The sequence below is a fragment of the Convolutriloba macropyga genome, chromosome 9 (assembly GCF_964194025.1).
Source record: "Convolutriloba macropyga chromosome 9, txConMacr16.3, whole genome shotgun sequence".
Classification (NCBI taxonomy): Eukaryota; Metazoa; Xenacoelomorpha; order Acoela; family Convolutidae; genus Convolutriloba; species Convolutriloba macropyga.
Genome location: NC_134476.1, coordinates 46,804,891 through 46,817,001, shown reverse-complemented (window position 1 = coordinate 46,817,001; position 12,111 = coordinate 46,804,891). Strand labels below are relative to the sequence as shown.

Genomic DNA, 12,111 nt, shown 5'->3' with positions numbered 1-12,111 from the left:
TTTTATACCTGAATCTTGTATGATCTCATTGAAGTTGCACAATGATTGAACTGTAAACGTGTTATCATTTATAATTTAAATGAGATCATATATGATCCTTGTATCAGTACTAAGAAACCACAACCCGGGTTTTTAATTTAAAATGGAATAATCTCTTATTCGCATTAAATTTCCGATATTTCGTATGGTGCAACTGCGGTTTTTTTGCGAACCATAATACAATAAATCAATAAAATATAAACAAAAGGAAGTGTTTTGTGGCAGCAGGGAGACGTGAAAACAAATATTTGTTCACTGCGATAAGCTTCCTCTTTGAAATATTGTAAATCGAATGTTGAAAACAAAGGCAGCTCCATAGACAACTTGAAAAGTTTTGCTCGATTGCGTCAAAGCTTATTAATTGATCTATCTAATAACCGTGTTCTTCACCTCGCTCTAAAAATGATTTTTTAATGGTCTGGTAATACTTAACAGTAATGCTCAGGTATAGAACATCTATTTGATTTTGTTTATCAGATTGATTTACAGCGACATACAACAAAGTCCACTTTAGCACAAAAGTGATCAAATTTGGCACTTTTAATCCATCAAAACTTTAATCCATGAATTTATTAAATGTGATAAAAATAGGAAGAAAAAGAATGAGTGAAGAGAGGCCGTGGGGGTTGGGTTATTGCAAATCCGATTCTAACACCAAAATAAATTGATTCAACTACTATCTGTTTGCGAAAAATGTGCTGAATGAATTATTGTTGTACAAGACAAAGGTGCTCTGGTATAAATTTGGTGAAGGGTGCTGCGATAAAGAAGTTTGATGTAACATAAATAATGAAAGCGAAGAGTTAAAACAATTGCAAAGCAATCTTTTATAAGCGAAAGGCAAAAACAACTGCATTTACTTTGGTCGAGTTTTGGTTGAGTTTTGAGCTTATCAGGAATTTGCGGCCGCATCATAGTGTTGAGAAAAAGGACGTAAATTAAATATACATAGTGGCCAAAATTGATAATACATGTCAACGTATCCATTTAGTTACGTATAGCCCATCAGCCATCGCGAAAATTGTATTTGAATTTGCGGAAATTAAAACATCCACCTTGTATAGGGCACTTCCTGTAACGGCTGCTCTCCCACTTATGACGAGGAAAGCTTTACACCGCCCAGTTTGTTTCAGCGGCCACAAATCTGTCCGGATATTGTGTTTTTGCTATTCGCTTTTGTAACTGTATATCCGCTATATTCTTACCGTTGCATTACAATTTCAGTTCACAACTAACTGCTAATCTTAGTTTTTTCAATATCAAACTGGACTGGGTTTACTACAGATCACAAAATACGCAATCTCTTTTATGTATACCAGTTCACTCCGATATCTGAACAAATCGAAGACAAAGATATATGTCTAAGACCTGTTTTGCAAAAATATTTAAACTTAACTTAAGTAGAGTTTTGCTCTCTGTACTCACGATTTGAAAACGTCAAAATTTGGGATGCCAACATTTGAATTATTTCCCAAGGATTTTGTCGATACAGGACACTATAACCAGTTATTTACTGCTCGAGGAATTGTGCTTCAATACGCACTTTATGTCTTTTTTAATATCACAAAATTATCGAGTTTCCGCTCCTTTTTGGTAGTTTTTCAAGCTCTATTTATACTGCTCTACATGTCAAAACTGCATCGTTGATTGGTTGGCTATGACGGCATTAAAAACGTCATTTTTTCCATGCAAAACTGACGTCAAGAATTGTTGTGTTGTATTGGAAATCCACGTCAAGTTTTTGGTGAAAAATTGACGTAATTGTTTGGCTTTAAATATATCGTACACCAAAGTTTGAGTAACATATGTCCAATTCAGAGCTGGATTTGTTTGCTTAACAAATATGGGAACTTTAGTTAAGCTCGGCCTTCACACTTCCACTTACTCTTTAAAAGATCAGCAGGTAAAATTCATATAAATTCAAGTAGAAATACTTGAGTTGTCAGTGGGTTTTTCCGAGGAATTGTTCTACTCTTACCGGATTTTGGAAAAAAAGCTAACTTTTTCTAAAAGCTAACTAAAAAATTCTGTTTGAAATTGCTTTTTGCCGTGTGGTACAAAGATTTTTGTACAGATGACTGACCTAATCTATGAACAGTGCCGCAAAACTCATTTGCGAAAAATAATGCTGTTGCCGGTAACATACCTATACATCTCTTTACGCGCACCCTGTAATTTTTTTCACTTACTTTACTTGGAAAACCAAGGTTTTGATGCAAGGTTTTATTCTGTTTGAACAAAAATGTTCAAATGAACTAATGTTGAAAAACAAAAATGTGTGCATTATTGAAAAATGGTTAACTGAGCAGAAATAAAAGTTGTTGAACAAAAGAACAAATGGGAAGAGTTAAAGTAATTGCAAGAGACCATTTTCTTAATAAAAATCCAAAAGAGACGAAATTGAAAGTAAGGATTTTTCACTTTCGCTCCAGAAAAAAATAGCAAAAAGTCTATCTTAGATCGCGTTGTTCGCGTTCTCTATTTTAAAACAGTGGTTGTGCTCCAAACTGTCAATATATTAAACTAGTGTTTGAAAAAAATTGCTAAAAAATCAAATTTGTTTTTTTCGAATTGAATATAAACAAATACGAGTTACGTTAGTTAAAGAAGCCTTCAGGGATTTTCATAGTGGTCTGACCATTTTCTTTGTGCAACTACAACATTTTTCAAAATGCCACAAGTTAGCAAATTTTAGTACATATGTGAATAACATATGCACTTGACCCAAACTCTAGCGTGCGTGTAAACTGTGCAGGAAAAGAAACTCTTAAATCGTCTATGCTAATCTGCGAATAAAAGTTTCATTAGCATTATAATCAATAGCATTATGTTGTTTCCATGAGTCATTTTGTAACTACCAAAAGAGGACCTTATCTCTTGGGCAAAATCAAATTAACCTTGACTGCTAGCTCACAGCACTAATCAAAACCGGAAATATTCTTTATTCCGTAATTAGTATAAATGATGGATTCGCAGCGGCGAAAGAGCAAATAATATTTTATGTCAAAAAAGGGAACGCAATTAAAGATTGTAAAGTCAACTCGCGCGGTAAAAATGAATATACAAAGAAAGACAGTAAAATGCTACACAGGGTAAAATGGCGATAGTAATAATGAAGTCAACTTAATTGAAGCTACAATCATTTGAAGCGACGATGTTAAGAGCTTTATTCAGATGTTTTCTATCTCAATAAAGACCCGAACGTATGCTCCCCTCGATAGTCGACCAACCGTTTCCTTCATCGATCACATCGTGCAAGAGAAATTATTCGCTCAAACCACCAAAATTAAGCTCAAAATTATTGAAACCAACTTCAGCATACGTGAAGGACCAAAAAGCCTAAGAGTCAAATTCCATTATCTGTTTCTGGAAGTACAAAATCCCTAGCATTATAAAGGTTGCTCAGGGTTTCTTTGGTGTCCAGAAACAAACGAACCGGCTTCAATATGACAATATCATATGCATGTTTCCGGAGCAAAAAAGTCTTGTTCTCCAAACACCTTTTCTCGCACAACCTGCATTTAGTAGGTAAAAAATTGGACCAAAAAAATGACTTCATTTCCGAAGCAATTCCAAGAGCTGATTAGCAACAACAAGCAAGTCGGCGTTGAGCCTAATCTGCAAATTTCTTCAAAAATTTGGCAACAAAGGACTTCTACTCGACAAATCCTGTCTCGTCGGGGTACCAACAAAAAAGTTGAAACTACAAACACTCGGAGAAAATTTCACGCTCTAGACTCTTGCTTTTGACCCAATCGCTTTATTTGCTCCGTACAGAGCCCACAGAGTTGATTTCTGAAATCCATCTGGACTAGGAGCGGACTAGGTGAAATAGGTGTGAAGAATTGGAACCTGGTGAAGAAGCATAGTTAGTGAAATTGAAAGAACAATTTCCAATTGCTAACCTGCTGAAGCAAGCACTGATACAACACATATCAAGACACAAAAGGACAAATTGAATTTCATGTTACTATTACTGCTTGTGTGCGCTTATAAACGCTCTCTACCCAGCGAGTATTTAACTTACAGAGCGTTTGTTATTGGAACAAGCAGAATAGCAATGATGAGACATCCAAAAAACACGGTTCGAACTGCAGAGAGGCGTCGTGTTATTGATATTGAAAAAAACAGCAACACAAAAAACAGCAACCCAGAAGACATTGGTTTGAGAACGGTCAACAATGAAGATATTAGTAGATGTGAGTTGTCACTGAGCCAGCTTGGTTGGAGCGAAGAGAAAGTGAATAACCAGACCAAGTGAAAATAAATTTTGCTTCTGATAGAGAAAACATACACTAATCAGTCTTCACGACACATGCTGAAAAAAAGCTGTTGATCAGTCCGAACGATTCATCATTTTCAACAGGCTAGAGAATACAGTCACAAACTCGCGTTTAAGAAAGATAGTAAGGAAAGGCAATCATCTTCAAGTAATAACAGCAAAAAGACTGGATGAACAAATGAAATTACTCAACACTTATAAGAAAATTCAGAAAAATGCAAAACTCCCTATTTCTCGTGAAGAAAAAGAACATCTTTTTCATAATCGAGTCAAAGACAGAATAAGTAAAAATTAACTCGACTTCAACGCGCTTTCGTTATTCAAACAAAGGGCTTCTAATACAAGACTGCTAAAATGAAAACATAAGGCAGAATTCTTCAAATTTCTTTGGAAACCGAGCACAAGAACAATGAAAACGAAGGCAATAAGCATGTTTAAAATATTGCCTCGCAGGAGATAAAAACATGTGAGTACAAAGCGCACAACGTTCATATAAAAAAATGTATTGCCTGCAGAAATGGCAGAGCACAAACGAAAACAAAAGGAACGGCAGATTTGTCTGAAGAACGGTTGGATGCTGCAGCCCCTTCAGAAAGGTTTTAGTTGGAGACTTTGGCAAAAGTTTTGTTAGTTTTGACAAAACCACTTTGATCCCAATCGAGTAAAGGTTTTGTATAAAAAAAATGTTTGGCAATTTTGAATGATTCGATTAATCAGAAAAAATGGTGGTCTAAAAAAGCAAACCTATAAAGCTATCTCGTTTGTTTGGCTGAGGATAGTGACAAATACGGATTTTTTGATCTGTTGTAAGGTACGGAGGGAGACCACAAGGGTGTCTGGCGGGGCCATTCGATCAGCGAAAGTCTGAATAAACGGTGTGGTTACAAAAAATCAGAAGTAATGCTCGCTCTTCTCAATAGAAGTTGGAACTGACATTAATAAATACGCCAATTATTTCGAGAAAATTTTCAGATTACATTGCAGCATTGAATAAATAAATGACGGAAAACTTCAGATTGAAAACCAAGAATTAGACAGAAATTTATACAATTAGATTGCATCTCACTTTGAAAGCGTCTTTGAGCGTTTGAAAACGTTATGCGAACAAGCGAGACATTCAGTGTTGGGGAATGGACCAGTCACATGCGCCATGTCAGATAAGCAGAATATTGTTGAGCAAACACTGAACCCAATAGAGTTATCACCTGAAAGTTCAATCATTAATTTTTCCGAAGTGTTGACTCCCAATCCATTCTTGCTCGGTAAAAAGAATGTTTACTAACCCTACCTGCTCTGCGCTTTGATCATGAGCTTTTCTTTTGACAAAATCAGGCGGATCCCAATCGCGTTTTTGTTTGTAAATCAATATTTGCCAAAGCTGTTCATTAATCAGGAAAAAGGCGGTCTAAAGCAAGCGCGAGCCCAAAGAACTATTTTTTATTTGTTTGGCTGAAAATAGTCACAAAAGACTTTTTATCTGGCTTGAGATACAGAGAATATAAAAAATTTTTATCACATGTATATATATATATATATATATATATATATATATATTATATATATATATGTATATATATATATATATATATATATATATATATACATATACATATATATTTATATATATATATATATATATATATATATATGTATATATATATATATATATATATATATATATATATAATAATTAAAGGAAAAGACCCGTCTAGATTTTTAGTTTCATTTGAAGCATCATAAAAACTAATGCATCCGTCAAGAAAATATCTTATTTCATATTCCAAGCTCTAGAATACTGAAAGCTGTAAGTTTGGAATGTAAAAAGGTAGTAAATTTTTCAATAACTTTTGCGCTGTTTTCTAGATAAACCGTCAAAACATTGCTGAAAGCTGTTCGTTTTGGGGAGTCTCGACAGTCTAATTTTTCTCCCTGCTTGACAGCTTTCCCGAAACAGTGCAAATTCAAATGGAATTGAAAGAAAAATAATTTTCAGCATAGTGTTTGAATTATCAGTTTTTTTCAATTTTTCAAAGATATTGCATGCTTGTACCTAAATCGCAGGATTATATGTTACAAAAAAATTGTTTTCAGGACAATTTCAGGGTTTGATTCTATAAAAGTGCAAAGAATTTTTCTTTCTTACAACTTTTTTTTGTGTTCAACGAAAATCAGCGAAAAACGTTGTTATGATTACTCATTTTTTATGCTCACATTATGAAAAAAATTTTGTATACATTTGTATAATTATAAACATTTCATTATAAAACATTTCGAGTGCCTCCGAACTATTATGATGGCTTTATAGGAAGAAATAACTCATTATAACTCACAATGCTTAAATTATTTCAAAAGTTTTTTCAGATAAATAGAGCAATTATGCTGTGTTGAGGCAAAGAATTGAATTTTATTTTAAAATTTGCACGAACAAGCGAGCTGATTTGCAGATAAAGATATATTGATTCTTATGTGCATGTCATCTTGTCCTAATGTAGAAAAATAGCTAAAATAGTCGTTATCGCAAACATCAATAAACTTTAAATGACTGACATTTAGGGGGATGAAACGTCTGTGCTGAAACACCTTTTGTACTTTCAGTCAGATCTTAATCAATAGAAGATCAATCGTAAGTCTCATTTTTTAAGAACGGCACATATATTAAACAGTCGCATTGGAGTGTAAAACTCTGTGGTGAAAATTTGTACTCCTTTACGCCACTTTTTACAAAAATATCTGCCCGATCAGTAAAAAAGAGACTTACAATTGATTTTCTATTGACTTAGATCAGCAAAAATGAGTCAACAATCAAATTGTACATAAAATTAGACATAATTTACTACGAACTTTCCCACTATGTTTTGCCTTCAAGTGTGCATGTTTGTCCCTATCATTTAAGCCAGAGTGTTTGACTGTAATTGAAACACATACTTGGGGGTCTGTCCTAGTCTGCGCTCAGAACAATATGAAAAAGTGAGGCAATATTTAATTCAATATAATTGTTCCGACCCCTCTTGAGGGGGGAGGAACTATATACTCAAATGGGTTTTTTTTGTTCAGTCAATTTTCACCGATCGATATATTCATCGTAGAGAGTTGAGACTGGTATCATTAGAAAGCTCGTCCAGCGTAAAATATGGAATTCAAAAGATTTTTTTAGTTTTCGTTTTCTACAGGGAGTTATCGAGGTTGAAACTTAATTCTGAGAAAAGTAGAGTGAATTCACGTTGTTTTATTCACATTTTCCGAAATTTTTGACAAATTTTTCGTCAATTTTGCTAAAATTTGTTGAAATTTTTAAGAATAATGTCGTTGATTTTATTTTTAAGGACAAACAAGCCTTTTTGATTATTCTGATTTAATTTTTTTGGTCAAAAACTCTGGATAAATATTTCAAAATTCAGCCTTTTTTCATCAAAAACGGCTCGAAATTAGCTACTTTAGTACAATTTGATAAAATCTGCCGGCACTAAACCCCCAAACAACACTAATACAATTTTTGTAGACTCAGAAGGGGGCTATTTCCACTTCAACTTCCGCTGAGAGTGCTCTGTAATTAAAACTTTGCCGTTTTTTGCTAGCTTTACTCGTTTATTATCAAAAATGCAGAATTTTTTTTTTGAGTTTTCAACTAACAAATTATCTTTATCTACAATATTCGCCAAATCAATAGTTTTTAACTGACAATAAGCATTAGCAGGGCTAGTTTTTGATCAATTTTTGACTGTTACAATCCAAAAAGAATTCGGATTGCAATCAGTCGGTCTTTTTTTTGAAAAAAGACCTTTTTTTAATAAAAAAGAACAGAACATATCAAATGAAAGCTCATGAGTGATAGGTCCAATTGGTTTCCTAAGCAGCTCCAAGCTAATACATTTAGTTTTTTTTACTTGAAAGTTTAAGATCGTTTCGACTTTTAAAAATAATTGAATTTTAAATAAATAATGGCTTAATGAACTTTTCCTCCATTTTTTTCTTAATCTGGTCAACTTGCAGCTTAGTGTCAGCAAAGAAAGAATGCTTCTTCATTCTAATGATTTGAAATTTAGCCTCGATTGCGTTTTTAAGCCTGAAGTTATTGTTTTCTGGCTTTCATACTACTAGATTTCAGATTTTTTTGTTTTTAGAAATTTGCCAGTTTTTCACGTTTTCTAGTCACATTATCACATTACTGACAGTTCTCATAATACATTACTAGCGTTCAAAATGAGACAAAAATGAACATATTAAAATCCTTAAAGATATAGATTATCGTTTTAACGGCCTCGACACTTCTTTCATCAAGAAATTACTTGAATTTCTTAATTTTGTATTTAACTGTAATTTTTACTTTGTCATTTCAGTTGTATGAAATTTCCTGTATAGCGATAGGTTTCACTGGCTTTTTATAGAAGAGCCAATATTCTGATATTAGTAGATAGCTGATGGCTTTCATGACTTTGAAAACAATCGTTTTCCAAAAATAATAAAATAAAAAACTTTTTAACAGCGCATGTTTGTTCTTTTTATTTTTTTTGGTACTTAATCTCGTTAATTACTGGTCAAATGTGATATTATGGGTGTCATGGGAAGGTGTCAAAAAGGATTTATGTCCCAAAATCTATTTTTTTAAAGAATGAGTTATGACCTTACTGACTTCGACACCCGTTTTTCACAAAAAAAGTAAATTAATTGATTTTGGTCATGTTTCACGTTCTTTTTGTAGACGCAAGAATTATTCTGTATAATTGCAGGTCTCAAAGAAATCCTTTGGATGAATAAACGACCCTTTTAAACATTCCATTTTGTAATTAATGTTTTTCATGACTTTGGATAAAATTTTGTTTCGAAAAAAAAATCAAAATTATTACATATTTTGCCCTTTTCTCTTGTTTGTCTACTTGTTACCTAATCTCAAAAATAAATGGCCAAATACTATATTATCGGTGTTTGAAGAAGGCGCAAACAAATAAATTTTGAGGGCCGAAATATGGCTTGACAGTTTTGACAGCGTTTTCTGGCAAGTTTTAATTGAGTTTTTTGTTTGTTATTTTTCGTTGTTCATTTTAGCCGCTTGAAAAATGAATAAGGACAAATCCTAGTGCCCCTCTCTAGAAGCATTGGTAGTCGTAAACTTTGGGGATATTTTACATGAATTCTAATGGTTTTAATTACTTTGAAATTAATTGTTTTAAAAAATTAAGTGAATTTTTTATCTTTACTGTTTTTGTTCTTTTCTGTCCAATTGTTACCAAACCTTTTTATGGACTGGTCCATATCTTTTCTGGTGATTTATAAGTTATTTTCTTTAGTTTTAGGCTCATCTTGGTATGATGACGGTATGTTGACTTTGTTATTAATTTTTGTTTTTTAAAACGGACAAAAAATTTTTTTATGTAATTAATGTTTGTTGCTGTTTGTCTTGACTCGCTTTCTTAATATTGGCATATCACAGCAATTTAATGCTTCAATTTCTACCTCACTGAGTTATTTGCTTTGGAGGCTATCTTATCGTTCATACACAATTTTTTAAAAAAATAATTGGGCTTTTTTGGGTTTTTTGGGATTCCCAAAAAATAATTTTTGGGTTTTCTATCTGTTCCTCATTTGGTAGGCAATTATGCCAAAATTGTGGATGGGCGGGCTCGGAACCTTATGTGCCATCGCACATTGCTGAGCCGCCTTGTTGTATTTTAGACGAAAGAAGAATGCTGTAAACAATCACTCCTATTGATAACTGTCCACGTCTTATTCGCCAAAAAGACTACCTGCAGTTATCTTTTTAAGGGCACTAAAACTTCTATTGAAGTCTTTTTGATTTTCTCAACACTGTCTTTGTTCATCCAATACATTTCAATTTGATCGCTGCAATTACTTTTCATAACTTGGCCAATTTTTGAAAAAAAAAAACTATTTGTTTTCAAAAACTGCGGCCTTAAAATTGTTCGAGGAAGAGTTGAAACTCGTTTCTGATTCAAACACAATCAATTTGTTCATACTTTCCCTTTTTGCAATATCAACTCATTTTGTTGGCAAAGTCTCTTTCTAAAAATTGGCATGCCATGTGTTGTCAATGTTTGACGATTTTAGAGTCTTTTAATAATTTAAGTTAGGTGGTCTTTTTCAGAGAAGCAATTTCTTATTCTAGGAAATTTATCACGAATATAAAAACTGGTTTATGTCAAAGATTAGTTTTGAGGTCATAAAAATATAAGCAAATTAACATAGAAAATAGAACTAGAGTTTCAGAGAAAACCACGTGATGGAGTTGTGATACCAATTCTAGTTAAGTCAGACTGTTTACAAAACTAAAACCTTTAGAATGCTGTCACTTTAGTCAAAACAAAATTTGCGTGACTGACAAACAATATTTGCGTAGCAGCAACAAAATCATCGGTGACTCATAATATCGTAACTTAATCAGAGCCCTCAGTCTAAAATGTTTACGATCTGAATTTCCATCAAAAGTATTGTGTTTAACCGTTGCTTGTTTTTTAAGCCTTCAATCATTTTAAAGTCAAATCAACATTTGAAACCAGTAGAATCCACAACTTATTCCTCACAAAATTAGCTTATTTTTTGTTGCTTCTAGTAAATGATACCTACCGGTGTAGCTTTGTCTATGCTGAATTATCGCTGACGATCTTTTAGAAATTTTTAGTGCAGTTAAATATAAAGCTGCGGGGACCAATTTCACCATCAAATCCACTTTCAAACACAACTGTCAGAAAAACGACGAGAAAAAATTGGATTTTGATTTTGATTCTTGTCGCTGGAGAGCAATTCAACTGACAGTAGTCGTTAAGTTTGTCAGCTTACTTCTCAACTGCCATCTCCTCTATCCAAAGCGCGTGTCTGGGAGCTTCGCCTCCCGCCGATGGAATGATTAGCGCCAATTATGTAAGGACCGTAGCTCTGAGATAAATGGAGTAGGCAGGGACAAGAATCTGGACGAAGTCAAAGCAGCCATCAACAATATTTAACCAGCGAAAATGAGCCTAAACATTATCCAAAGCCAAGCATCCCAGCCGAAACAAAGACCGATGCATCAGATGAGGCGATAATTACAAGCTAGATTAGTGCCTTGTCCCCACAGATACAAAAAAGTTCACCAACTTGCAATGAAACTATGCTGCTATCTGAATAGGCTGCAAAATATACAAGGAGGAAACAGTCAGGCGAATGAACGCTAATACTGCTCTGAAAACCCATACATCCAGATTGTCAGAGGTCGACCTCGACAAGTTCCATCAACAAAACAAAGAACACCAAACAAAGCACTTTATCAATCTGTTCTCCAAATTCCTCAATCTGCATCCTGAACACAAGCATGGCGGCCAAAACACTGACAGAGCTCCCGATTAGTGGATGACTACCACCACTGATACTAATGACGACAACACCTGAGACATAACCAACCACTCCAATAGATCAACCTAAAAGAGCAGGGAACTTGACTGCTAAAGAACTTGCGGCTCAGATTGCAAGCAAGTCTGACAAAACCTTCATTCAATCGACATGGAGATCGACATCAGACAATACAAGCGTAGAACAATGTAGCAAACTAGTATCAAAATTACATACCATTATTCTTTATTTATCAATAAGAGTAAACAAGTTTTCTTCGAAACATTTCGGCCATCTCGCAATATATCGCATGGAGGCCTATCGTCGAGAAATTCCCACGGAGGTTTTATTGAAGCTGTGGAGTGCAAAATATAGTTCAACATTATAAAAATGAAGCATTTTGCTTCAATTATCTAATTCTCGGTCTATTTGACTATTCAACATACACTGCCGTTGTCACAGTGTTTTAT

The 12,111-nt window shown here is 33.8% G+C and overlaps 1 protein-coding gene across 1 annotated transcript in view; it reads right to left on the bottom strand.

Annotated features, from left to right (window-relative positions):
- LOC142345809 (5'-AMP-activated protein kinase subunit gamma-1-like) overlaps positions 1–12,111 on the bottom strand; it is a 57,485-nt gene that overhangs the window by 36,843 nt on the left and 8,531 nt on the right. The gene's annotated exons all lie outside the window — the stretch shown is intronic.